General features: G+C 38.3%; 1 long non-coding RNA gene across 1 annotated transcript in view; it reads left to right on the top strand.

Moving 5' to 3' along the window:
• The first annotated feature begins 322 nt into the window (after positions 1 to 322).
• Positions 323 to 25,425, top strand: part of LOC140603163 (uncharacterized) — a 41,107-nt gene continuing 16,004 nt past the window's right edge. Inside the window, exon 1 of the long non-coding RNA XR_012006219.1 lies at positions 323 to 761. This is a non-coding gene — a long non-coding RNA (uncharacterized lncRNA). The remainder of the gene's footprint in view (positions 762 to 25,425) is intronic.

The following is a 25,425-nucleotide window of genomic DNA, read 5'->3' as shown; positions in this document are numbered from 1 at the left end:
TATCAGTGCTGACACACAAGTATCTATTTCTCTATCCTGGAGCACCCGCATGCCTGCCAAGAAAGGAAGCTTCAGAACCTCCCTTAGTGAAAGACTAGAATCCAGAAGTAGGCTGTATTTTTCCCAGTTGACAAACAGTATACACATACCCAGCTGCAAAGGGAAGTGAGTAAAATGAAGCCAGGGGTTTTCGGTGCATGCAGACCATCTACCTTTGCTTACTCAGTACCTGTGTATCTCATGCATGAATATAGTTTTGGGAGAGGCAGTTCAGTCCCTATTACTTGTTAGTTCAGAATCCCCACCTTCTTGCAAAGGATTCCATCATACTTTGGTCAGTTTCAAGACTGGAGACAGAATGTAACTTCAATATTTCACCATGTCTGCCTACAAAATTGTGATGAACACCATGGACAGACCCTATTTAGCTTCTCCGTGTTTGTATGTAGGCTGTGAAGAGTCTTCCGGTCTTCAGATAGTTTGTGTCTCTCTATCCTGTAGTTGTCTACCTTTAGCTCCTTGCTTTTTGTCATTGCTTTGTTTTCAGTGATCCTAGAAACTACTGTGACTTGCAGGTAAAAAAAATTTTTAAAGATTTTATTTATTTATTCATGAGAGACACAGAGAGAGGGGCAGAGGCAGAGACAGAGAAGCCAGCTCCCCATGGAGAGCCTGATGCAGGACCCCATCTGAGAACCCTGGGATCATGACCCAGTTGGAAGGCAGACATTCAGCCACTGAGCCATCCGGGCTCCCCACAGGTAAAATTTAAAAGCAGTTTTACAACTGCTCAGAATAAGTCATAAAAGACCATAACTTAGTGACTTGGGGTACTGATGCCTTGAACCAAATATCTGTTTGAGGCTTCTTTGGAGAGTAAGTAGGTTTGTATTTAAGGAAGTTCGGGGGGGAAGGATTTATGTTTGGGAAAATAACTTGTGTAGATTTTCAACAAATAGCTTATGCTTTCTGTCAGAGTGATAGACAACAGTAAGCTTAAAAAACAACAGCAAGTGAAAGAAAGAGCTATAAAGTAAAAATGAAGGATGCAGGAAATACAGAATGGAGCATGGGACAATTATTAACAGTAAAAGCAGACTGAATGCAACAATATAGTCTATTTCTTTAGCCCCTTTAATGTAATTGAAATTCCAGCACAAACATATTAAGAACTCTCTAGTTTAGTCAGCTTAACTTTTTGTTCTTTTTTCTTTTTTGCTTTCCAGCTGTTGTGTCTGTTAAACATCCATGGGTTCAAGGTGGATAAGATTTAATGTATAATGTGTATATATTTTAAATCAGTGAAAATTGAGATAAAAATTGAGTAATATGCAAACATATATGTATGTAAATATATACACGTGTGCATATATGTGTGTGTATGTTTATCTTATTTGTTGTTTCTTTGTTACCTAGATAATTTACAGGTCTTTTGCAAAATATCTCTCTTCACCTCAGATTTAGCTTGGGATAATTTAAAATGGCACTGTGAGACTGAACAGTAGTGAAAATAGATAAAGGATAGAAGTCCTTCAGTAAACTAGCCCAGTATCTATCCTTGGTTAATCCTACCTTAAGTCAGCACAGCCATCCCCTGCATCCTCAAAGGGAACAAAACCAATATGATTTCATTCATTCATCATTAAGAAAATACATTGAGTTCCTACTATGACCCAGACACATGAAGGTAACAGCAAACATTGCTATACTGCTTTAAATTTTATCAGTTTTCCTACATGTAATGCCAGACAATCATCCTAAAATCCTTGTGAAGTAGCTATTATTGTTATTCTCTTTGTTTTGAAGACTTATTTATTTATTAGAGTGTGCACATGACCACAAGCCGGGGGGAGGAGCAAAAGGAGAGGGGTAAGCAGACTCCTTGCTGGGTGTGGAGCCTGCAGTAGGGCTTGATCTCATGACCCTGAGATCATGACCTAAGCTGAAATCAAGAGTCCAGTGCTTAACTGACTGAGTCACCCAGGTGCCCTGATGTTATTGTTATTCTTAATCTATTTTTAGAGATGAGAAAATTGAATCTCAAAGATGTTTAGTAACTGGCCCAGATCACATGGCATTTGAATGGCAGATCGAAGACTCAGGTACATGGTCAGTAATGGAAGAGTCTGTGGCTCTTCCACAATACAAAATGGATGATCCAAGAGTCAAACTAAAAGTAAATGATAACGTCATCATGAGGAAAACACAGCATATCTTCTTTGAGCATAGTTATGTTCTAGGGGTGGTAACTTTTTTGCATGCTTCTTTTGCAGTTAGCCTGGTAATTATTATAAAGAATTTGCTTTGGGGTAATCAATTAAAGTGGTTTATTTAGGGAAATTATTCAAAAATTTTATACAATCAGATTAGTAAATTAAAAGGGAGTATGGTGGGGATAGTAATCCCCAGGAAATGATATAACATCTAACGGTGTTTAATTAGGTTTTTAAAGATGTGTTGCTGTGAAGCAATAACTGTCTATAAAATGCTTGAATTGGATTTACTGTAAAAGTTATTTGAAATAAGAAAATTTGATCTTTTCCTTCTACAACTTTCATGAACAACATCTGTTGCCCAGAAATAAGGAATGAGTAAATAGTTAGAGCTTTCCTGAAAGGGATCACTTTGGGGAAGAGAAATGGAAAGACAAAATTTTTCTTCTGTGGAAATTACATGCTAGTAGAAAATAAACAAATGTAAAAAAAAAATGATGTCATGTAAGAGAGTGATAAGTGCTAAGAAGAAGAAAACAAACAGTAAGATAAAATGTTATCAGGTGTTATTTGGGATACGTTGGTTAGGAAATGCCTTTGAGAGGGATACTGTTCAATAAAGACAACATATAACAATATATAGGGGCAGTGCATTCTAAGCTTGAGGGAAGAGCAAGTACAAGGGCCCTGAAGTGGGAAAGTCCTTAGCATGTTCTAAAAAATAAGAAAGCCAGTATGGTGGAAGCAAAGTGAGCAAGGGGAAAAAGATGGAAGTTGAAGAAATATGAGGTAGCCTGATCATGGAGAGCTTTTTAGTCCATTGAGTAGAATGTCATTTTATTATAAGTGTATTATTCAAGGTTCTCCAGAGAAGCAGAATCAATAGGAGATAAATATAGACAAAGATATGGGTATAGGTATACATATATACATATATCTCCCATTTTCCATGGTTTTGCTTTCTGAGGTTTCAGTTACCCGTGGTCAGCTATCCTGCAAGCAGATCCTTCTTCTGACGTATTATCACAAAATCAGTAGTAGCTTCATGTCATTCACTTCAGTTCATCTCCTCACACAGGCATTTTATCATCTCACTTCATCACAGGAATATGAGTACAGTACATTAAGATATTTTGAGAGAGAAAAACCATATTCTCATGATTTTATACAGGATGTTGTTATAGTTCTATTTTATTAATCTCTTACTGTGCACAATTTATAAACAACTTTATTATAGGTATGTATGTTTAGGAAAATACATAGCATTTATAGGAAGAGGAAGGGGGAGGTAGTATTTGAATAATGTTTACTTTTCTCCGTGATCTTCCATAATTTAATTACCATGTAAAGTTAATAGTACTTAAATATTATAATACAAAGTTAATACTTCTTATGTTACATGATAAGGGAATAAGGAAAGAAATTTTTGCTTAGTGTATATATCTATATCTGCACATACACATTTTTTACAATAAGGAGAAAATATTCATGAAAATTATAGTCCTCATTTCTATAACTGGTCACATGGTTGTAGCTGGTATGTATAACTACTTTCTGTTACTACCCATTCCGTATTCTCTTTGCCTCCAAGTACCTCAGCTGATCATGGTTCTTTACCATGGGGTAACCGTGGGGTAACTCAGACCTACATTCCTGAAGAGTTGAGACCATTAGTAGCTCTGCTTGGGTTGGCTTTTTGTAGTTTTCTATTGACCTTAATCACTGGGCATGAGGATAGTAAGAGATACCCTAAGGAATCTCCTGTTTTCTAAATATACTCCTCCCTGCATACTCTGTTGTGGAGTGGTAATCTAATTTCCCTTTGGTTGTAAGAATCAATCACCCCAACCAATGCAGTAACTCTCTTTTTTTGCTTTTTGGTTCATAGGCATGAGGAATCCTAAGTGGCCAGGCTGTAGTCTTTGTTTCCAATTCAATGGAATTATTGTTATGTTTCTTGGCCTTTGGAACTAAGACCCCTTGGCCAGTAGAACATGAGGTCATGAGAGCAAGAAGCAAAAATTTTGCTAGTGGGTCACTAGGAGTAATAGTGAGGGATGCCACTCTCATTTTTCATGCTTTGATTCCTGGACCCATGAATCCTAGCTATGGAAGAAGCAACACCATATATTGGATGCTGATTCAGAGCACATACATTCTTCTGGAGAACCTTGCCCTACCCTTATAAGGCAGTGACACCTAGCTGTCACTGTAACAAAGTCTTCAAAAGGTTATTACACTTTTCTGTCAAACCAGCTGTTTCAGGATAGTGGGGAACATGATGTTAGTGAATGCTATGATCCTAGATCTATTTCCATACTTTATTTGCTATGAAACAAGTATCTGGATCAGCAGCAATGCTCTGTGGAATGCTGTTTGACCAAGTATCTGGGCATCCCATGACCCAATCAAGCTGACATATAAAATTAACCATCACAATAACCTAGCTAATAAGTCATTATAGGTTTCTAAGTAGATCATTACATGACCTAGTTATATTTCAGTAGGATCAATCTGGCAGGTGTGCAGGGAATGTTAGAGGGGAAATAAGAACAAAAACAAGGACATTTTTGCAGGCAAGAATTGACGATTTGGACTAGATGATGACGGGGAGATGGAGAGAATGTACTGTGAAGCTAGAGTCTGCCTAATGTGATGATGGATAGTATTTAAGTTATGAGAAGAAGGATTCATTCCAATTTGGGGATGAATGATAATGGCGTTTACTAATATATGGACCACTGCGGGGGGGCGGGGGGAAGAGATTTGGGAAGGAAAAAGAGTTTAGTATTGGATATGTAATAATCAAGATTCCCATTAGAGATCAACAGTGGTACAGAATGGGAGTTGGATTTCTGAATTTAGAGATTCAGAGAGATTCTCAGGCTAGGAAGGTAAATTTGGAAGTTTTCAGCATATATATGTCTTTTAAACCATAGAACTGTATGGAATTGTCTTCAAGGAAGTAAGTGTGAAAAAGAAAACAAGAGTCTAAGGACTGTGGATACTCCAACTAAAGATGAGAAAGAGGAGAAGGCAGGATCAACAGTTGAGATGGAGAAGGAGCCACCAGGGAGGGAAAAGAAAAGCAGTGCTAGAAGCCAAGTGAACATGTTACAGGAGGGAACAAGCAACCAGATCAAATGCTGCTAAACGTTCAAGCAAGATGACTGTGAGTGAACATTAGAAGAGGTTCCGTGACATTGTGGCTGACATTGACAACAGCTGTGGACTGGTAGGCTTGAATGTCTGCTAGAAGTGATTCAAAAGAGATGGATACTGAGGACAATGATCCAGTAGAGAGGAGAAAAAAGAGGAAAGTGAGTTGCAGCAATTTAGTCCTCCATAGGTGGGAGGATGGGATATGGTGTCACAGTAAGGAAATTTGCTTTAGATAAGAGCAGGAGAAAGTCTCCCATCATATATGAAAGGAAAACAGAGAATAAATATATAGTTTCATAGATGGTGGATTGATTTGATGATGGGAAGCAGAGATTTTCTTCTGATTGCTTCTGTGTTCTCACAACAGAAAGCAAGATCTCAGCTGAAATATTTCAGTGAAGGAGTCTTAGGAAAGTGAGAGAGTACAATGACAAGGGATATGTACAAGACTGACAGGCAGTACTAGGGACCACTTGAGGTTTGGCATCACAAATTTAGTAAGACTAGTTCAGTTGTCTTGGCTGTAGACATTAGGGGCAGACAGCTGGATTAAAACAGGTTGAGAAATTTGCCAGAAAGTAAGAGCGGTGTAGAGATGTAAGGAACTTAAAGCTCTATTCCAGGCAATAATTACAATGATGAACCATAGATTCTAAGCTGGATAAGTAAAAGGTAGTAGACTCCATTAATTGGAAGCAGAGTCAAAGAATTATTGAAATGCGGAGCCTAAAGGATATATGCTATAAACATAAGAGAATTGAAAGAATGGTATGTTTGGAATTAAAGATTTTGGAGATTGTGAAATTGCGGGCAATGACAAGGATATTATTAAAGTGGGGGCTGAGGTGGGATGGCGGGCAAATCATTATAAGCGAGGACATCAAGGAACAGAGAGGTCAAGATGTGAATGAATTATCTATGAGGATACCAGTTATCAGAATGATGACCAAAGTCCTGCTGGGGAGAATGACAATGAACCAGTTGGTAAGATCTTCAATAAGGGGAAAATGGTAACCAAAGAGAATGGTAGATAATTGCAATGAGAAGTGGTGGATACTAATCCAGTATCACATGCTTTAAAAGACCTAGAATGTATTAGGAAATAGGATGAACAATGGTTTAGAAAGAGCAGTGAAGAGCCAGGAGCTACCTGCCCCACCTTTCTGGCTAGTCCGAGCATCAGAAAAGGACCACCACCATTTGAGACCTCTCCAAAGAAGCTGGGTCTTCAGGGAACAACCAGGTCTGAGCAGTACTGTCCTAGAACAATACAATGTAAGCTACGTAGGTCATCTAAATTTTCTACTAGGCATCATTTTTTAAAAGTAAAAAGAAATTGGGGCACACGCGTGATTCAGTTAAGCGCCCGACTCTTGATTTTTGGCTCAGATCATGATCTCAGGGTCATGAGATCAAGCCCCAAGTTGAGCTCTGTTCAGTGAGGTGTCTGCTGGAGTTTTTCTCTCTTCCTCTCCCTCTGCCCCCTCCTCATGCTCTCTTTTTCTCTCTCTCAAACAAAAAGTAAAAAGAATTGGGTATACATAATTTTAATGACCTATTTTATTTAACCCAATAATAATCCAAATATTATCATGAAAAACCATGGAAGCCAGAAGGAAGTGATATATCCTTGAAGTGCCAAAGGAACTATCAGCACAAAATCCTATTCTCACGTAAATAGCCTTCAAGATATTTTAACTTCTTTTTTTTTTTCTTCACAAAAGTCTTCAAATGTAGTATGTATTTCGTACTGACAACACATTTCAGTTTGGATTAACCACGTTCAGTACTTAGTGGCCACATGTGGTTAATAGCTACTGTATATCAGCTCAAAGTTAGAGCAAGAAGGTGAAAGAGATATGTTCACAGATGAGATTGAAGACAGGAAATCTTATGATGACAGACTCTGAGGTCCAGAGGGCTAGGGGAATGGCTAGGGGTCAGGAAGGGATAGGAGCATGAGTCCGTGAGAAAATGTCCTGAACGATTGTGGGAATGAGTCAGAATATAAAGGATGACCTTGAAGACTTGGACTTCTGGAGGTGAGTGAGGCAAGCAGGGACATAAGTGCTAGAGAGGTTTGTCCTCGTGGTCTCCTGTGGGGATGTGGATAATCAGTTCTCATTATAATCTCTTTCAGGGGGATGGTCTTTTAGGCAATTGATAGTTAAGGCACAGGAGGGTGAAGGGTGAGGGGTAGTGGATTATCAGAGTCCTTGGATCACTGTGGCTCTCCCTTTCCTCCTGCTGTGGGCAGGGTTCAGACTTGAAGAGATCAGAGCACCCCCCTCCACATTCCTGACCTAGCCTTGTTGTGAGCTATGAAGAGTAAAAATGGGAGATAACATGGGAGGAGGCAGGGAACTGAGCAGGATTTGTTACAAAACCGCATTTTTCTTGAGAAAAACACTACAGAATAGTGGGATCAATGGCTCTTAACTAAAGGAAACTGACAGCACAGTAGAAAGGAAACTAAATCAACGGAGCAGACAAAAGGAGGGTGGAGAAGGCAGGAAAAGAGAAGAGGGTAGGGCAGGAAGAAGAGAGGGCGGAGTAGAAAAGGAAGAGGGAAGTCAGAGAGGATGGATACTATCCCTGCTTTGTTTTCAGAGACCTTAAAAAGATGGGCTCCCCGTGGACTGAAGGCCCTTGGCCCACAGCAGCCCCATTCACTGGGGGGTGAACTCTCCTCAAGCACTCTGCCTTCCTCTGTGAGGTGCGCAGCTCCCTGCAGACCATTCTAGACTGAATGGCCTTTTCTCATGCTGACACACCAGGCCCTTGTCTCCCATTTAGGTGTCCCATGCTTACCCCCACAGAATCATGTGTAGAAATGACTTCATTCCTCAGCATCTGCTTTCCCACCCATGTTCTTTCAAAGGAGCAGGACTGGATCAGGGCCCTCAGGCAGCAGGGGGCCAGGTGCTAAGCTATCTCTTAAATGATAGCTTCCCTGCGTTGCTAATCCACATCCACAGGTAATAACAAGAATGGTGACTTCTGCAAAGGCTTTGTTTTACTCCGAACTATTTCTCAAAAGTTGGGGAGTATGGAAGTAGCCAGCAGCTGTTCTTAAAATGGTGAAACTATTGTCCGGCCCCAGTGATACGAGGTTGAGAAGGTGACTGACTGGTAGGTAGGTAGGTCAGCCGCCCTTAGTAAAAACAAAACAACGACAACAAACACCTCCCCCGGGGCACACCCCCCACCGGCAGATCCCCAGGCTGTGGGAGAGGCATCAGAATCCTCAGGGGAAGTTTCTCTGTGATTAAAAAGGGCTGCTTCATCCAGTTGCATCTTTGTGTGAAACATTATCTCAGTCTTGTAAAAAAGAAAAAAAAAAAAAAACTGCAAGAGGATTTCACTAGTTAGTCTAATTTTAGAAGAGCATTTGACACAGTTCAGAGGGAAGCAATTGACACTTGCTAAATTAATTCAAATTGGTTTGACTGCAAACAGAAGCACATTCCCCCAGGAAGTCAAACAACCCCATTCAGGCGGAAAAGGGGTGTTAGAGTCCTGTCCTGAGCTTTATAGCCTCCAGCGTGTGTCTCATCTCCACCATCTCCCAACTCAGAATTCCCTCCCCAGCACATCCACACCCAGCGGCACTGGCAGGAGGGACCACAGCCAGAGAGTGGGCTGCCCAGGCAGGGGCTGAGTCACCCTGGCCTGCCTCCGCCTTCCATTCAAGGAAGCACATGCCCAGAGGAATGAAAACGTCTCAGCATGCAGACTCTTGTTTCCTTGGAGGCATCTCTATCTAGTTTGGAGTGGCCTCTTTTATTCCTCTCCCATTTTTCTGTTTGTGGGTCTAGATCTAGACAAGCCTGAGTGCAATCCTGGTTCCCCTATTTACTGGCTGGGTGCTTTGGACTCCCTGTGCCTCCGATTTACCGGTGGTTAAATGTAAATAACACTAGCACTCGCATCATAGGGTTGCTGTGTAGGTTGACGTATATAAAACATTAAAGACTGTATAAAGTAAATACTCAGGAAATATTAACTATTTTTATGGAGAAATCTCTATTTGCCAACCAGGATCCTCGGTCTACTGGTCCATTCCTTGCAGCTGCTAGTTTTAAATCTAAGTTCATCTTCTAGTGTAATGTCCTCTCTTGCCCACCTTGCTCCAACCCCACGTGCAAACAGAAACTTTTCTCATTCCTATACCTACCACTATTCACCAACCCTTAAGACTCTAAGAAAGAAAAAAAAAAATCCTTCAGTGACACCAGAAAGTTGAATACCTAAAATCAAAACCCCTCCCTTCCGAAATTTAATCCATGCACAAAGTTGGTTCCCTTAGACTTCTTGTTGAGAAGAAGAAGTTGGTTGAGTATCTGCCACTGCTGGTCTATAAGTTGGGAGTGGGAGTTTAGGGAGAAAAGGATGTCCCTAAATCTGACCAAGAGTTATTATGCTTAGGCTAACTTGGTCAGTCCTTTTTTTTTTTTTTTTTTTTTAAATCTCTAGGAGAGTTTAAAGTGAAGAGAAACCTGTATAAAGGTTGCTTAAAGGCCTAAATTCTACAGGTGGGCGTCCTAAGAGTCTTTAGCTGTATATATTCAGGTTACAGTCCTTTGAACAAAATGGCACTTAACCAAGATGGGACATGGTATCTAATTTAAGTTGAGGTGAAAGCATATTTTGCCCTCTTTTTGGAAAGGTTTCAGGTGCAATCGCCTGCTGCACAAAGATGAAACAAACACGGCCTGCCTTTGGGAACACAGGCCTGAAGCTCTATCTCAGAGCTACTCTCAAGCACTGCAGTAGGCGTAGGCAGTGCTAACTTCCTGCAGAGTCAGCTTGGTACATCTTTAATTGTCCTTAGGTCTGTTTTCCCCAGAGTCCAACATCTGCTCAAGTCCAAGAACCTTTTAAAAAGTCAAAATAAATAAACAAAGGAACCTTTTTTCCATGGCTCACAAGTTGATTTTCCAAGTTTTTCCCAGCTATAAAAAGATATTTCAACTGACAGGAAATGCTTTCCTGACCAACACTATCTCTTGAGGAGAAGTTTAACTTCTTTTCTCTATTTCAAGTCGATTAGAGAATCATCCCGCCTTCTTTTGAAGGCCTCTTAAGTGTGCTTTCTCTTGGGTAATTAGGTGTTCCAGTCATGAACACCATGATATTATCTGAACCTGATGATCCTCTTAAGTAATCCAATTTATTGGGAAGTCTCCACCCTTACCCCTAATTAGCAGTGTTCTTTTAATTAGCTCATAGAATAAGGCCCAGGTATATTTGGAGATCTTTTTCTCTCTTAACGCTGCTCATGGTTCGAGTCAAAAAAATGTTTTAATATGAGGTGATCCATTTCAAAAAGATCCACTTAACATATGTATTAGTTTCCCATTGCTGCTATAACAAATTAATACAGATTTAGTGGCACAAACAACACAAATTTATCCTATTACAGTTTGAAAGATCAGACATCTAAAATCCATCTCACATTCACAGGGCTGTTTCCTTCTGGCAGGTCCAGGGGAGAATTTGTTCTTTGCCTCTTCCAGCCTCCAGAGGTTGCCTTGGCATTCTTGGTTCATAGCCATATCACTCCAAACTCTGCTTCTGTCTTCACATCATCTTTTTCCTCTTTTGACCTTCTTGCATCTCTCATAATTATATACCTTTGTGATTATATTTAGAGCCACCCAGAGCCCATCCAGTATAATCATCCCATCTCGAGATCTTTAATTAGCTCAATAATGTTCTTTTTGCCATATATAACATTCACAGATTCTGGGTATTAGGAAGTAGATATCTCTGGGGGACTGTTATTCACCCTAATACGTAGAGCTTTTATTCATTTTGAACAATGTGTACAAGTTCACACTTTAAAAAAAAAAAAAAAAAAAACAATGTCTTGTTTTATACGCAATAATATGGGTCAATGGATAAAACCAACTTTTCTCTGTCTGGCAGCCTGTACAACTTTAATAGCTATTTTGAAGTTCTATCCTATAACTGATTTTCCTAGTCCCTCTCCTCTAGGACCACAAGACCTTCTTATAATATTTCATTCCTTGTCATGGCCAATAGTACCAGTTCACAGAAAACTAACTGTGGGCAGCCCCAGTGGCTCAGCGGTTTGGTGCCGCCTTCGGCCTAGGGTGTGATCCTGGGTACCTGGGGTCGAATCCCGCGTCGGGCTCCCTGCATGGAGCCTGCTTCTCCCTCTGCTTGTGTGTCTGCCCCTCTCTCTGTCTCTGTGTCCCTCATGAATAAATAAATAAAATAAAATAAAAAATCTGTGTTAATCACACAGTCAGAACTCTCTCCATTGCCAATGTAACTCAACTTAAATTGGCTTAAAATAATAATTATATTATACATAATGTAAATTATGTGCATATTATATATAATATTATTAGCACAGAATAATGATAATTTTGCCTTCAGAGATTGTCTGAATATACCATTAAATGCTCCCTGTGAAAGATGCCACTTGGGTCCAACACAGGTGTAGTGGACATGCTAATTTTGTTTGGCCATCATCCATTTCCCCTTCCTCCATTCATTACACCTTTATTTGAGTGATGGAGTCCATCCCTCTCTATTATGTGGCCTGGATCATATACTTACTCTAAGGTTCCAGAAGAGTATACAGCTCCAGCCTGGCCAGTCAGAGCACCTTGTCGTATCAATGGGAGGAATCGGGTGAGGGGTGTGTTTGTGACCTCAGCTGGGTCAAGCTGCTCACTGGGATTTTTGCTGGGATTTTTGGGAAAGGTGCAAGGCTTCTGCTAGGTTGCTAAATTGACGAAGCAAGTACTCAATAACCAGGAATTTATTTGCTTCGTCTCCTTGGTTTGTTTCTGGATTGGCTTTTTCTCAGGCAAGGTTAGTGCTTTTAAATTTTTTTTTTAAATGGTTCCAGAAGGGCCAGCGTTCCATGTTTTTAAAAAATGGTTCCGTTTTTTAAAATGGTTCCATTCCGTCAATTTAGCAACCTAGCAGAAGCCTTGCACCTTTCCCAAAAATCCCAGCAAAAATCCCAGTGAGCAGCTTGACACAGCTGAGGTCACAAACACACCCCTCACCCAATTCCTCCCATTGATACGACAAGGTGCTCTGACTGGCCAGGCTGGAGCTGTATACTCTTCTGGAACCTTAGAGTAAGCATATGATCCAGGCCACATAATAGAGAGGGATGGACTCCATCACTCAAATAAAGGTGTAATGAATGGAGGAAGGGGAAATGGATGATGGCCAAACAAAATTAGCATGTCCACTACACCTGTGTTGGACCCAAGTGGCATCTTTCACAGGGAGCATTTAATGGTATATTCAGACAATCTCTGAAGGCAAAATTACCATTATTCTCTTAAAGTCAGATCCTTACTCTTTGTCCTTGAGCTACAGTGTTAATTGGTTGGTTGTGGAGTCTCAGATAACACTGGAGTCAAGGGAAAAATTATCTTTTCTCATGCCTAGGGCTGAGTCATGAAAGGACTCTTTTCTTTCTAAAATGACCAAATACTCCAGAATTACAAAACCACATCACAAAAATCTGAACCCAGAGTCAGATCTGTTAACCCTAGGGAAATTTAAAAGAAAATAAGTAATTCAATTGCCTGTAGGGTTAAATGATAACAGTGAAAATATGATATTTAGAACACTAGAAGACATTTCCAGTAAAACACAGAATGAGAGTAACTGAACCAAAGTTCTTAATTTTGAAAACTCTCCTAACTAAATGAAATTAAAAGGGGACTAATAAAGCTCTCAATTTCATGGATTTTAAAAGCTTTTAAAGTTTATTTTAACAAACTAGTCTTTGGATTCTTGAAGTTATAAATCTATTTCTAGATAGAATATTCTCTCTCCAACCAAGAGTGGATATATATTCTCAGTCTGATTTTAATTTTTCTCTTATTTGGAAAAGATGAGCTAGAGAAATAGGAAACCAAGATTACACAGATAAAGAAATCTGCAGAATCACAGTTTACACATTTTTCATATTGTCTATCTCTATTATAAAATTAAAATCTCACAGTTTCTTTGTTAAATGATTGTAACAGGTAGTATAATCAGACAAGTATATGCTGAATCAAGAAATCAATCTGCAGGGGGCGCTGCTCACCTGATTTTCCTATTTTGAATGACAGAATTTTTATTGTAATTTTTAGTGGGGATTTACATTGCCCAGGGAGACTAACTGTGGGAATAACAAAAGGGGTCATTTAGATCAAGACAGTCTATAAACAAATGGAAAGTTAACAGAAGTACTAAACCTACATTACAAAATGAAAATTATATGCATTATTTTAATTAACTCAACCACATAAGGATGAACCATGAATAATATTTTGATATGCCAGTTCCTCCTAGGATATTTTGATATGCCAGTTCCTCCTAGGAGCTAGTTAACTCATAACACAGTTAAAGTATTTTACTCTTTTCTGATTGAATGTCTTTCTTGTTTTTGAGTTCTTCTGGTTCTTTCTAATTTTAGAAGTCTCCATTTTTTTTAGTTTATCGTTATATGAAGTCAGAATTTTAAATGCAAGGTCTTTATTCTCTATCATCTCAATTATTTTTAAAAGTTTATTCCTTTAGAATATTCTGTACAATTCCTTTAACGACCTGTCTGCCCCTGGGAGTGGTCCTTCTCAATCAAAGCATATGAGACCCTAATAAAACAAGGGACCTTGTAAGCAGATTTCTGCTCAGAGTTGCATTCATAGACATCCCATCCAGGAAGCAAGGTAAGTTTTAACAGACTGTGATCTTTTCTTGGATATACTGAATACTATTGAAAGATACTCCATTTTAAATTGACAGAAACACTTCTCCAATGTCTCTTTCTACTCTGCTCTCTCTCCCTCCTTCTCACTATTCAGGATTCCCTCATATGCTCAACCTAAACTTGAGCCCCTGCCTATTTCCTCTGAACCTCTCTAGTTCATTCCCTCTCTCCAGCTTCTGTATTTAGCCTAAGTAAGTTACCCTTTTTTCTAATTCTACTGACGACAACACTAAAGAGTAGGAAACTCAGCCAAGTTCAAGCAATCAAACATGTCAAGGGGGTGGTGGATTATTTGCAGAGGAAAAGCAAAATTTTCTGAAACCAGACAGAGGCAAAGGGGAGAAGGAGGCAAGGAATATTACACAGTACTGAAGCTTGTTCCTTGTGTTTCTACAACTTTCAGTGCTTGTGGTTTTAGCACCCTCTGGCTGTTTACCTCTTGGTCAAGCATGTGTGACTCACATCAGATGAGATAGAACTGTAAAGGAATTTGACAGTTGTCTGATTTTTATAAAGAAAAAATGACTTCCAAACTCAGTCTGAACTAAAAAGCCTTCCCTATTGCTCAGAAATCATGGATGCCAAGGCAGTTTCAAGGAAAACTATGTAACATCTCTGGATGTTTAGCAATTCAAATGTTTACTGTTTAATCATTTACAGAGTAATGATTAAGACCATAGACTCTGAAGCTAGCCTGACTGGGTTCAAATACGCTAGCTTTACAACTTTCTAACTCTAACTGCACCAAGTGGCTTATCTCCTATGCCTGTTTCTTCACCTAAACAACGGCAAGAAAATCTACCTTATGGAGTTGTGACAAATTAGTCTGTCACTAAAGGTGACATGCCTTCAACAGTGCATAGCACGCAGAAAAGGCTTGAGATATATATATATATATATATATATATATATATATATATATATATATATAATTGCCATTTGTGTCCACTCTCATGTAGGCTTACCTAGACACATGGATCTGGGACATTAGGATAATGTCCTTTAGTGTATTAGTACTTTTAGCATATTCATAGTGTGGAAAAGTTTCTATAGGTTGTGATACACAAAATGCTGTGCAGTTCTGGGTTCACAAAAAGTGTTGTTTGGCCTTAAATAACAGTAGCTCTTAGTCTCCTATAAATAAGTAAAAGACTGCCTCTCCTGAAAGGCTAATGTAAGTAAATATTACGTCAGGGGGTGAACATTTTAATTGAATTTGCCATTTGGTAGCCATACAGGTGGCCAGTGGTCTGGTATTCCCAAGTCTGAAACTGTTACAGGCTTAGTAATAGGTCTCAGGTCCATTACGAATTATCAGGAGGTCAGTCCACTTTTTGAAATTACAGTTTTCTTATTTAAGGTTTGATCCAGCTTTAAAAGCATATGTGGGGATCCCTGGGTGGTGCAGCGGTTTAGCTCTGCCTTTGGCCCAGGGTGCGATCCTGGAGACCTGGGATCGAATCCCACGTCAGGTTCCCGGTGCACGGAGCCTGCTTCTCCATCTGCCTATGTCTCTGCCTCTCTCTCTCTCTCTCTCTGTGACTATCATAAATTAAAAAATAAAAATAAAAAAGCATATGTGTTATATGTGTTTCCTGCTCTTTATCAACATGAAGACTTTCATGTCTATTCCTATTATTATGAGAGTTTTTTTTATCATAAATAGGTATTAAATTTTGTCAAATGCTTTTCTGTACTAATATGATTGTGAAGTTTTGTTATTTTTTCTGTTAATATGGTAAAGTTTGTTTTACAAGTAAGGCTATGGTCTATATGGAGATAGGTTTCATAGGTATTTTAAAGAATGTGTGTATTCTCTTGTCGAGCAGACTACTCTATAAATGTTGATTATCTTCTGTTGGTTCAAGTTATTTAGTGCTTTTATACTGTTGTTGAATTTCAGCCTAATTGCTCTATCAGTTGTTGAGAAAGGAGTGAAGTCTCCAACTATAATTCTGGATTTGTCTGTTCTTTCTCTCAGTTCTATCAGTTTTTCCTTCATGTATTTTAAAGGTCTGTTGTATGGTAGATACCCATTCAGGATTGCTATGTCTTCTTGATGGATTGATCCTTTTATCATTATGAAATATCTTTCTCTGGCAATTTTCTTTTCTCTGGTGTCTGGTTACCTGATGTTAATATAGCTGCCCTGCTTTCTTTTGATTAATGTTTACATGGTATAATTTATTCCATCTTTTTCCCTTTCAACATGCCCTGTACTGTTATGTTTGAAGTGAGTTTATTATAGACCGCATATAGGTGGGATTATATATTTTTAAATAAAATATAATTATAGATTATAAATTTTTAATGCACATAGCCAATCTTAATCTTTTAATTGGTGTATTTAAGACATTTACATTTAATGTAATTACTGTAGTAGTGTTAGACTTTAAGTCTGCCATTTTGTTTTCTGTTCTGTTTTTTTCACTGTTCTTTTCTTTTTCTTGCCTACCTATGGGTTACTTGAACATATTTTAGTATTCTATCTTGAATTATTGAATCATTATATTTTTGTATAATTTTTTTTTTTACTAATTTAGGTGGTACATAGTATATACGTAACTTGTTGCTAACTACTGGTGTCAACACTTTACTCATTTTACCAGTTTGAGAAAAGTATGAAACCTTGTCTCTCTTTATGACCTTTACCATTTGTAATAATTGGCTTAAATATTTCTCCTACATATGTTAAAAACTATATCTAGCAGTATTATAACTTTTTGCTTCAACTCAAACATAAATTAGGAAATCCAAGAAGGGAAAGGAAATGTTCTGTATAACATACTACTCTTTCCATCATTCCATCATTCCTTCTTCCTTTCAGATGTTGCAAATTTTCTTCCTCCACTATTTCCTTTCTGTTTTGAGAACTTCTTTTAGCCATTTTTTAAGGATAAGTCTACTGGTAAGAAATATTTTTAGTTTTCCTTTATCTGGAAATGCCTTAATTTCCTCTTTATTTGTGAAGGATATTTCACTAAGTATAGTTTTTTTGTGTGTTGACAGGCCTTTCCTTCATTTAGAACTGTTGTTTCACTTACTTCTGGCTTCCATGGTTTCTCAGGATGAATCTGTTTGTTATTCAAATTGTTTTTTCTTTGTAGTTAAGATGTCATTTCTGTCTCACTTTTAATCCATTATTTCTTCCAAGTGTTTTTTCAGCCTTGTCCTCTTTCTCTGCTCTTTCTGGAACGTTGACATGAATGTTGAGTATTTTGTTATAGTCAGACTACACAGGTCCTTGAAGGTCTGTCTTGTCACTTTTTTTCAATCTGTTTATTCAAATTAGATAATTTTTTTTAAGTTTTTATTTTAATTCCAGTTAGTTAACCTACAGGGTTATGTTAGTTTCAGGTGTGCAATATAGTGACTGAACAATTTCATACATCACCTATGCTCATCACAACAAGTGCACTTGTTACTCTCCATCACCAATTTCACCTATCCCTCAGCCACCTCCCCTCTGGTACCGATCAGTTCTCTATAGTTAAGAGTCTGTTTTTTCGTTTTTCTCTCTATTTCCCCCCTTTGTTCATTAGTTTTATTTCTTAAATTCCACATATGAGTGAAATCATATGGTATTTGTCTTTCTCTGACTGACTGACTTGACTGACTTTGGCACTATACTCTCTGGCTCCATCCATGTCATTACAAATGGCAAGATTTCATTCTTTTTTAGAGCTAAATAACATTATACTCATACACAAATCACTTCTGCTTTATTCATTCATTAACCAGTGGATACTTGGGCTGCTTACATATCTTGGCTATTGTAAATAATGCTGCTATGAACATAGGGGTGCATATATCTCTTTGAATTGGTGTTTTTATACTCTTTGGGTTAATACCCATTAGTGCAATTGCTGGATTATAGAGTAGCCCTATTTTTAAATTTCTGAGGAACTTCCATACTGTTTTCCAAAGTGGTTGCACCAGTCTGCATTTCCACCAGCAGTTTAAGAGGGTTCTTTTTTCTCCAAATCCTTGCCAACACCTGTTTTTTATGTTGTTGATTGTAGCCATTCTGATAGATGCAAGTCAAAACCAAAGGAGATATCAGTTTGCATTTCCCTGATGATAAGTGGTGATGAGCATCATTTCATGTGCTTATTGGCCATCTGTATGTCTTCTCTGGGGAAATACCTTGCTGATGTCTTCTGCCCATTTTTTAAATTGGGTTATTTGTTTTTTTGGGTGTTGAATTTCACAAGTTCTTTATATATTTTGGATACTACCCTCTATCAGATATGTCATTTGCAAATATCTTCTCCCATTTCATAGGCTGCCTTTTCATTTTGTTGGGTCCTTCACTGTTAAGTTTTTAATTTTGATGAAGTCCCAATAGTTTACTTTTACTTTTGCTTCCCTTGCCTTGGGGATTTATCTAGAATAAAGCTGCTAGGGCCAATGTCAAAGTTGTTGCCTGTGTTCTCCTCTAGGATTTTTATGGTTTCAGGTCTCACATTTAAGTCTTTAATTCATTTTTAATTTATTTTTGTGTGTAGTGTAAGAGAGTGGTTCAATGCCATTCTTTTGCATGTTGCTGTCCAGTTTTCCCAACACCATTTGTTGAAGAGACTGTATTTTTCCCATTGGATAGTCTTTCCTGCTTTGTCAAAACTTAATTGGCTATATAATTGTGGAGTTTGTTTCTGGGTTATCTATTCTGTTCCATTGATCCATGTGTCTATTTCTGTGCCAGTATCACACTGTTTTGAGCACTACAGTTTTGTAATACAACTTGAAGTCTGGAATGGTGAGGCCACCAGTTTTGCTGTCCTTTGATTGCTATGGCTATTTGAGAGTCTTTTGTGGTTTTATGCAAATTTTAGTGTTGTTTGGTCTAGCTCTGTGAAAAATGCTGTTGTTATTTTGATAGCAATTGCATTAGTGTATAGATTGTTTTGGGTAGTGTAGACATTTCAACAACATTTGTTCTTCCAATCCATGAGTATCCATTTCTTTGTGTCATCTTGAATTTCTTTTGTCAGTGTTTTATAGTTTTCAGAATGCTGGTCTTTCACCTCTTTGGTTAGGTTTATCCCTAGGTATCTTGCTGGTTTTGGTGCAGTTATAAATGGGATTGTTTTCTTAATTTCTCTTTCTGCTGCTTCAGTATTGGTGTATAGAAATACAACATATTTTTTTTGAAATGCATGTGATTTCTGTAGATTGATTTTTTTTTTTTTTTTTGTATCCTGCCACTGTACTGAATTTATCAGTTCTAGCAGTTTTTTGGTGGATTCCTGCAGGTTTTCTCTATCATGTCATCTGCAAATAGTCACAGTTTTACTTCTTCCTTACTAATTAGGGTATCTTTTATCTCTTTGCTGTGAGAATGTTGTGGCTGGGACTTCCAGCCAGTACTATGTTGAATAAAAGTGATGATAGTGAAGGGTAGTTTGGTGGGAATGCAGGGTAATTTTGTGATGGACATTACGGAGGGCATATGATGTGATGAGCACTGGGTGTTGTATGTTGGCAAATCGAATATAAATTTTAAAAATGGTGAGAATGGACATCTTTATTTTGTTCCTGATCTTAGGAGAAAACTGTTTTTCCCTATTAAAGATTATGTTATCTGTGGGCTTTTTATATATGGTCTTTCTTATGTTTAGGTACAGTCCCTGTAAACCTTTGTCAAAGATTTTTATCATGAAAAGATTTTGTACTTTATCAAGCTTTTTTTGCATCTATTGAAATGATGCATCCTTTCTTTGATTGATGTGGTGCATCATCTTGATTAATTTCTGAATATTGAACCATTCTTGCAACCCAGGAATAAATCCCACTTAATGATGAATGATTTTTTTGTTGTTGTTGGATTTGATTTGCCAGTATTTTGTTGAGGATTTTTGCATGTATGTTCATCAGAGATATTGGCCTTTAGTTCTCTTTTTTTGTGGTGTTTATCTGGTTTTGGTATAGGGTAATGCTGGCCTCATAGAGTGGATTTGGAAGTTTTCCTTCCTCTTCTATTTTTGGAATAGTTTGAGTTTGGAATAGGTGTCTCATATTAACTCTTCTTTAAATGTTTGGTAGACTTTGCCTGTGAAGCCATCTGGTCCTGGATTTTTGTTTGTTGGGAATTTTTTTATTACGGAGTCAATTTCTTTGCTGGTAATTGGTCTGTCAGATTTTCTATTTCTTCTGTTTCATTTTTGGTAGGTTATATGTTTCTAGGAACTATCCATTTCTTTTAGGTTGTCCACTTTGGTGGCATATAATTTTTCATAATATTCTCTTAGAATTGTTTCTATTTCTGTGGTGCTGGTTGTTATTTTTCCTCTCTCTTTGAGATTTTACTTGAGTCCTTTTTATTTATTTGAATCCTTTCTCTTTTTTTCCTAAGATTTACTTACTTATTTTAGAGAGGGGAAGGAGTAAAGGGAGTAGTAGCAGAGGGAGAAGGAGATAAGCAGATTCCCTGCTGAGTCGGGAGCCCAAATTAGGGCTCGATCCTAAGACCCTGAGATCATGACCTGAGTAGGAATCAAGAATAAGATGCTTAACCAACTGAGCCACCTAATAGCCTGAGTCCTTTCTCTTTTTTTCTTAGTAAATCTGGGAAGAGTTTTACCAATTTTATTGATTTTTTTTTTCTTTTTCCAGAGAGCCAGCTCTGAGTTTCCTTGATATGTTCTATTGTTTTTTTTTGTTTTGTTTCTATATCATTTATTTCTGCTCTATTCTTTATTATTTACTTCCTTCTGCTGAGCATAGGTTTTGTTTGTTGTTCTGTTTCTAGCTTCTATAGGTGTAAGGTTAGGTTGTTTGAGACCTTTCTTGCTTTTTGACGTAGCCCTGTATTGCTATAAACTTCCCTCTTAAAACTGCTTTTGCTGCATCCCAAAGTTTTGAACCATTATGTTTTCATTTTGTTTCATTTGTTTCCATGTACTTTTAAATTTTATTTCCTTGTTGTCCAATTAATTATTTAGTAGCATGTTATTTAACCTCCATGTATTTGTGGTCTCTCCAAGTATTTGTTGTCTTTCCAGATTTTTTTTTCTTTTGAGTGACTTATAGTTTCATACTGTTGTCAGAAAAAAATGCATGGTATGACTTCAACCTTTTTAAATTTGTTAAGGCTTGTCTTGTGGCCTAATATGTGATCTATTCTGGAGAATGTTCCATGTGCCCTTGATAAGAATGTGTATTCTGCTGTTTTAGGATGGAATGTTCTGAATATATCTGTTAAATCCATCTGGTCCAGTGTATCATTCAAAGCCATTGTTTGCTTTTTGATTTTTTGCTTAGATGATCTGTCCATTGATATAAATAGGGTGTTAAAATCCCCTCCTTTTATTGTATAATTATCAATTAGTTCCTTTTGTTGTTTTTTAAAGATTTATTTATTTGTTTATTTATTTTGAGAGAGAGATAGCATGAGTGGGGAGGGGCAGAGGGTAGGAGAGAACTCAAGCAGAGTCTGCACTGAGCATGGAGCCTAAGCTGAAACCAAGAGTTTGGTTAATGCTTAACTGATTATGCCACAGAGGCACCCCTTCTTTATGTTTGTTATTAATAGCTTTCTGTATTTGGGTGCTCCCATATTGGGTGCATACATATTACAATTGTTATAACTTCTTGTTGGATTGCCCCTTTATTATATATATTCTTTTTTATCTTTTGTTACAGTCTTTGTTTTAAAGTCTATTTTTTTACAATATAACTATTGCTGCACTGGCTTTCCTTTGACATCCATTTGTATGATAAATGTTTCTCTATCCCCACACTTACTATCTGCAGGCATCTTTAGGTCTAATGAGTCTCTTGTAAGCAGCATGTAAGGTCTAGTTTTTTATCCATTCTGTCACTTAATGTCTTTTGATTAGATCATTTTGTTCACTTACATTCAAAGTAATTATTGGTATGTGTTTATTGCCTTTTTTTTTTTTTTTTTTTTTTGCCTGTTTTTTTAATTGTTCCTGAAGATTTTCTCTGGTCCTTTCTTGTTTGTCTTTCTTTCATGGTGGCTTTATGGGGTTTCCCATGTATGTAACTGCTTTCTATTGTCTTGATACTTTAAAAAAAATTTATTACCATACTTTGCCATTTTAATTATAATCTGTATTTATATGGATCTGTTGATTTTGTTGGGGTTCTCTGTGCCTACTGGATATCTGTTTCCTTCCCCAGATTAGGGAAGTTTTCAGATATTATCTCTTCAAATTTTCTGTCCCCTTTTTTCTCTCTTCTTCTGGGACTCCTATAATGCAAATGTTATTACATTTGATAGAGTCAGAGAGTTCCCTAAGTCTTTTCTTATTTTGCATAATTCCCTTTTCTCTTCTGTTCATCTTGATTACTTTCCATTACACTGTCTTCTAGGTCATTAACTCATTCCTCTGCTTTTTCCAGGGTGCTGTTCATTGCATCTAGTGTTTCTAATTTCATTTATTGTACTCTTCATCTCTGATTGGTTCTTTTTTATCACTGTGTCAAGGGTTTCATTGATGTCTTCCACCCTTAAGTCCAGTGAGTATCCTTAAGATCACGGCTTTAAATACTCCATCAGGCACGTTGCTTACATCTGTTTTGCTTTGGTCCCTGGCTATGGCCTTGACCTATTGTTTCATTTGGTACAAATTTCTCTGTCTTCTAATTTTGTCTAAATCTCTGTGCCCGTTTCTGGGTGTTAGGAAAGTAAACTACATCTCCTGGTCTTGAGGGTAATGGCCTTATGAAGTAGTGGTCCTATAATGCCCTGCTGTATAAGGCTCCATAGGACCCTGTTCCCAAGGGCCTGGCTCTTCTGGGAGTGTCTCCAATGTGTGCTACATGTGCTCTGTTGTTTTTATCCTTCAAGCTAGTCTTCATCTGCAGAGCCTCTCTTTGCCTTTTGTGAGTAATGTTTGGTTCCTGGCCCCAGTGTGGCATGTTTTAAGTAGGTGTGCTCTGGTCTGCTTCTGAAATGAGACCTGTTGCCACCTTTGCTGGAACTTAGGCTTCAGAAAACTCCCAGGTCAGGAGACAGTCAGTGTCAGCAGGGGTTTGGGCTGGTTTTCTGGGGGAGGAGCCCAGGACAGTGGGACTAAGGCAAGCATGACTCAAACGGTGGTTCTCCTAGAGCTCAAGGGGCTTGATGTAAGCAAATTATGTAGCAAGTGTGGATGCTGTGCCTGTGATGAGGGGCAAGGGAGAGAAATGGCCCCTGCCAGTTCCTTTGTTCCTGAAGGGGTCTCTCCGTGAATACTGCCTCTGTGGGATGAGCAAATAACCTCTGTACTGTGTACCCCTGGGCACTCTTTAGATCACTGTTCCCACTGTATGTCCTTGGGCTCTATGTCCTGCCTTCTCTCCAAGAGCAGCCTCAAATGCCTTGGGGCTCTTCACTAGCCAAGCCCACTGCCCTTTAGAACTCTAGGCTTTAAGCCCTGCTGGTTGCAAAAACTCCTGAAATTTGGCCCCTCTTGCTTTCCAAGTCAACTGCTATGGGGATTTGTTTTCCCTGTGCAATCCCCTGTATGCTGATCTCTCACTCTCTTCCAGGCTCCCTCTCCATCACATTGCCTATGATCTGTTTCTCTCCCAAAACACATCTCTGCCCTTCCTACCTTCTTAGATATGGCTGTGGAATCTGCCAGTCTTCAGGTCAATTTCTGGGGTATTTAGGAAGATTGGATAGTTACCTGGTTGTTTTCATGGGATGAGGTGATCCTAAGGGTCCTCCTACTCTGCTGCCATCTTCCCTTCTTCCCAGATAGGGTAATTTCAGTCATCTTATCTTGAAGTTCACTGTTTCCTCTGTCCCCTCTATTCTGTTGGGCTTCTCTACTGAGTTTTTTGTTATTGTTTTTATTATGTTTTTCAATTCTAACCTTTCCATTTCTCTCTCTTTATATCTTCTATTTCTTCATTAATACTTTTTCCTTATTTGTTTCAAGCACATTTGTAATGTTTGTTGAGTCATTTTAATGATGAATTCTTTAAGACCTTAATTAGGCAATTCTAACATTGTTGTCATCTTAGTTTTGACATCTATTCATTGTCTTTTTTTGTTTAGTTTGAGATCTTCCTGGTTCTTGATATGAGTGATTTTTCTGTCAAAACTGAGACATTATGTACTGAGAATTTGAGTTTTATTAAAATCTTCTGTTTTAGCTAGTTTCTTCTAGGAAGGGAAAGCAGAAGTGGGAGGTGTACTGCCTCATTACTGTCAGATGGTATAGAATTCCAGGTTCCCACTTGGCCTTCATTGACATCTGAGGGAAGAAGCTAATCATTACTGTAAAATGGGAATGGGAGTTCCTGCTCCACACTCAGCTATGCCGGGGTGGGAGGGGCCAAGGGGCTTGTTACTTCTTTCTTCATGGCATTGACTGACATTATGGGGGAGGGTCAGCCTCATCACTGCTGGGTGGAGATAAAAGTCCTAACTCTTCAGTAAAAATCCTCTGAAACCCAGCAAGGATGGGCAAAGGCATTACATTATTGATCATTACTTCTGGAGAGATATGAGAATCTACACAGTCTTGAGTAATCCTGCTTGAGAGGGATGAAAGTCCTGGCTTTCTGATCTGCTTTCTTTGACACCAACCCCATAGAAGTTTTAAGGGGAAGATTGGTGCCACTACTATTACAGTCTGGGAACAGTAGAAATCTAGGCTTTTCATCTCAACCTTTGCTGGCATGGGTAGGGTGAGGCTACAGTTTTTTTTCTGTTCTGTTTCACTGGAGCAGAGCAGTTATTGTCTAATGGTTTTCTGTCTTGCTAGTTGCCCATTTCTTAGTTCTTTTGCTTGAGAGCAGGCTTGTTTCATTTGTTCTCCATTCACTGACATTTCTGAGTTACCAGCTTTAGCTCCAAGTCTGAGATATATGTGACAAAAAGAAAACCAAGGGAACACATCACCTCTGGTCCTGAGGTCTCTAGCCAGCCTATCTTCTTCTCTTCACCTTTCAGAGTCATCTTATGTTTGTTTTATATCTATTATCAGAGGTTTTAGTTGTACTTAGTGTGAGGAATAGGGAAAAGGGGCAGCCTGGGTGGTTCAGCAGTTTAAGCACCACCTTCAGCCCAGGGCCTGATCCTGGAGACCCAGGATAGAGTCCCATGTCAAGCTCCCTGCATGGAGCCTGCTTCTCCCTCTGCCTGTGTCTCTGTGTCTCTTATGAATAAATAAATAAAATCCTAAAAAAAAAAAAAAAAAAAAAAAAAGGAATAGGGAAAAGTACATTTATTCTATCTACAGATTTTTTAAAAAATGAAACTGCAGTAAGTTACTATAAACACTAGAAGTCTCTTCTAACATACTCCCCCCCAACCCCCCCTTTTTCAAAGGG

Source organism: Canis lupus, chromosome 13 (genome assembly GCF_048164855.1).
Source record: "Canis lupus baileyi chromosome 13, mCanLup2.hap1, whole genome shotgun sequence".
In the NCBI taxonomy this organism is placed as follows: Eukaryota; Metazoa; Chordata; class Mammalia; order Carnivora; family Canidae; genus Canis; species Canis lupus.
The sequence above is the reverse complement of the archived record's forward strand: the minus strand, read 5'-3'. Positions and strand labels throughout refer to the sequence as shown.